This window comes from Haemaphysalis longicornis, unplaced genomic scaffold (assembly GCF_048455015.1).
Source record: "Haemaphysalis longicornis isolate Haplotype H1 unplaced genomic scaffold, Haemaphysalis longicornis Haplotype H1 scaffold_12, whole genome shotgun sequence".
NCBI lineage: Eukaryota > Metazoa > Arthropoda > Arachnida > Ixodida > Ixodidae > Haemaphysalis > Haemaphysalis longicornis.
In genome coordinates, this window is record NW_027526225.1 from 103,752,541 (window position 1) to 103,756,125 (window position 3,585).

Genomic DNA, 3,585 nt, shown 5'->3' on the forward strand with positions numbered 1-3,585 from the left:
CACGTGCGGCGGTAGGAAGCACTCGCATGCTCGAAGGGCTGGCTTCCCATTCCGCAAAGTTGTAAATGCACGATGGATTCGCAAGCTCAGCGCATCCTCCTTTCTCTGATTCAGCGACAGCCGCCGTCTGCTACAGAAGGTAGAGTGAATTTGATTGTTTGTTGTGAATTTGATCGTTTGTTGCTTGTTTGCGCACGCTCGTCGCAAATGCAGTTCGCCGTGCTTTCAAGTGCGCGTATCCTCGCGTTTACATTTCGGACCTTCCCATGTTTTCTAGCGATCCGGTGCACATATCGCACTTCCGCGCAATATTGAACAGGCATTCGACAAACACCACAGCGCGAGCGTTTGTTTTCCTCACCAGCAACGCGCTGCAAGGCATGCACGCCGAACGCAAGCCGATTTATTTTCCGTCGTTACCTCGTACGACGTCAGCTGTAACATGTTGCAGTGTTTTAAACAAGTTTAAGCGACAAATACGGGTGTAGTGGCTGTTAGATGAGTGCTGCTTTTTCATTAAAATACGTTTCGCGGCGAAAACACTCACTAATAATTTATTTACTGATTTCAGCGACTAATGCCACCCAAGAGCAAGCATGCTTTATGGCCGCGGATATAGGCATCCCAGGTGAGACAGTGAACACCTATTTGGAAGCATGCAATTTTTGGCATCGCGAATTCGAGATACCACATAGGAAAAGTGATGTTTATGATTTGTGAAATGTCTCATGCAGCTTCTGACCAAAGTGAAAAAAAGTGAATGCAACTTCTTCAGCAAATTCTTTACTTGCTCTACACTGCTTGTTTACAAAATAAGGCATGTACGTGTCTCTATAATGTAGCTCACTACTGAAGAACCAATTTTATGTATGATTGAACCGATCACATTTCCATCATTATGTGAAAACAGATGCAGTTCTGCATACCAGTCGGGATGTCAATGTTCAAAGACAAGCAGATGATGGAACCTGTGTGGAGGCTGGACCATCGTGCATTAGAGTGGGAGGAGGTAAGTATTACTATCACATTACTATTAGGCACTACGTTTACTGTTTGTTCACCTTCCAGGTGGTACAGATAGCAACCTGGCTTCCATATCACCAGTACCAGGTGATGGGCAGGCATGTGCTCCAGCCGGGCCATCAGGCACCAAGAGAGGAGGTGGAGGTGAGTGTCCCAGCACTGATTGTTTTTAAGTACCTCAGCAAGTGTTCTTTGGGTAGGTCCCCTCAGAAAAAGCATGCACCAGAAGTTGTGTAAGTTGGTTTAGAACAGGCTTGGAAAAAACATCAAAAGAAGCTGTAGGATTGCAAGTAAATCACTTCAGTTGCTGCAAGACTGGTATACTTTGCATTCTGCAATTCCATGCATAACACTAGCACTGGTTATTACTGATCAATGTTTGCTAGTTTTGGCAAGTGATAGATTGTTTACTAGTGTTGGCTGTAAGGTTAGCCAAAGTCACGTGTTGTTGCCATATGCTAGCTAAATGATAGAATTTTAAGCAATGCTTACACATTGTCCAACAGTTTCTTTCTGCTTTGATTTTTTCGTCATTCCAGCTGCTGAGTGGACTGAGGGACAAACAAAGCTGCTGTTGGAATACTACTTCAAGTATTTTCCGCAGATTGGTCCATTCAAGAAATTCAAGAACAGAAAACAAGCTTTTCAACAAATATCAAGGGATGTTGAAGCTGTACTTGGCATCAAAAAAAAACACCGCAGCAGTGTGAGAACAGGTACAAGACGGTGATCAGACGTCGCAAAGCTGCTTCAGATAACAACAATCAGTCTGGAGCATCACCGTGCCCTGTCCCTTTCGATGATGATATTAGGAAGATTGAAAGCATCGACGACAGCATTGAACCAGAAGTGCAAAGGGACGCCTCGGGGGCTGTTTTCAAAAACTCCCCCGAATCTCCAAGTTTGGTTTCACCAAATGCAAAAACCACCGATAAAACTGAGAGCCAGTCAGAAAGTGCCGACGTGAAGCCACGTGCTGGCACTGCACGCCTGCAACACATGCAGTTATTTTTCTCTGAAGTGAGAGCCATTCATGAACAAAAGGAGTCGCTGAGAGCAGCCAGACATCTGGAAAAAGAAAATCGGAGAGCTGAAAGGCAGGCTGACCGACAGGCACTCCGCGAAGAAAGGCGCAAAATGCACGATGAGAAAATGGGAATCTTGCGTCAAGCCTTCGGTCTGCAGAAATAAGGTGCTACAAGCGGATTAATTGGTTTCAATGTCTTTTATTGTTTAGTTCGGCACAAAAGTAAATTGACCAGTGAGTGCACAATACAAACATTTTTTTTGCCACGAAGTACAACTTTTCAGGCGAGCCTTTGGTCTGAATACATTTACTCACAATTGCATCACAAGTTAATAAAATGTTTCATTCCGTGCCTACTGCCTCTGGAGCCCCATTTTTATCATCAAGCGATCCCTCTTGATGCTAGCCAACGCACGCAACAGGCTATCTTGTTGGGATCCACTGCTGCTACTTTGCTGACTTAGAGAAAGGCCAGAGCCCTGTGCATTTGTTGTTAGTAAACTGAGGGACAGGTCTCTAGACAAGTTCTCTGGCAAATCTCCGCGCTCAATGCAGAGGTTGTGTAGCACACAACATGAAATTATAAACTTGGACATGTTGTCCACTGTCCACATATCCAACCTGTGCAGTTGCCTGAAACGGTTTTTCAAATCTCCAAAAGCATTTTCAATCAGCACCCTTGTTCCCGACAGACTTGCATTGAAGGCTTTTTCGGTGCTGTCAAAATTTCCATAGTCCCGGATTGGTGTCATCAGGTACTCTCGGAAAGGGTATGCTGCATCTCCCACTATGTGGTACTTATTGGAGCACAGCTGTGGCAACGCATTTGCAATCCTTGACCGCCTGAAAATCCGTGCGTCGTGCATTTTGCTTGGGCAACCAGTGCTGGCATCAAGAAATTTTTTCTTGTTGTCACATATACCTTGCAGTGTCAATGATAAGTAGTGGTGCCTGTTAGCATAAACAGAGCGCACTTTCCCAGCTGGACACCTGATGGGTATGTAGCTGCCGTCGACACATCCAATCGTGTCCGGGAATCCTGAGAGCTGCAAGTAGGAGACAAAATATGCACATACATTGTTGAATAAGGCTGGTACGGTGGGTTATCAAAAGTGCTAATAACATCTAGAGAAGTATGCAGCAAACAGAAGACTCAAGGCTTGTAGCAGCGAGTGCAATAAACAATAGATATATATGATGCGATATCTGAATTTGGTTTCTTTAGCTGAGTGGATTCAGCAAGATCATCCCCCCTCAAGCGCGTTCAAAGCTACAACCACCAAACCTGTGCACTCTGCGTGTCACCCTCTCCTTCCTATGCATTTTCCGAGGACACTTATGTTGTCAATTTTGTGAACAGGGGTGTTAGTCAAGCCATGAGTACTATCTTTGTTTTCCGAGGACAGACCCGCATTTTGCCCAGTTAAATGTTCCAACAAAGTGACAACCAGGGCTATAGTTTGTGTTCTCTCATAGCCCCGCCACATGTTTACAGGTGACTGATGGTGAAGGAAACCAAATGCCCACTAGGAATG

At 45.0% G+C, this 3,585-nt stretch overlaps 1 pseudogene across 1 annotated transcript; it reads left to right on the top strand.

The window, feature by feature from the left end:
• Positions 1-400: 400 nt before the first annotated feature.
• Positions 401-2,428, top strand: LOC144163152 (uncharacterized; annotated as a pseudogene). Its single transcript, XR_013320843.1, has 4 exons — positions 401-628; positions 911-1,009; positions 1,069-1,167; positions 1,563-2,428. The product of XR_013320843.1 is annotated as an uncharacterized LOC144163152 (transcript).
• The last annotated feature ends 1,157 nt before the right edge of the window (positions 2,429-3,585 follow it).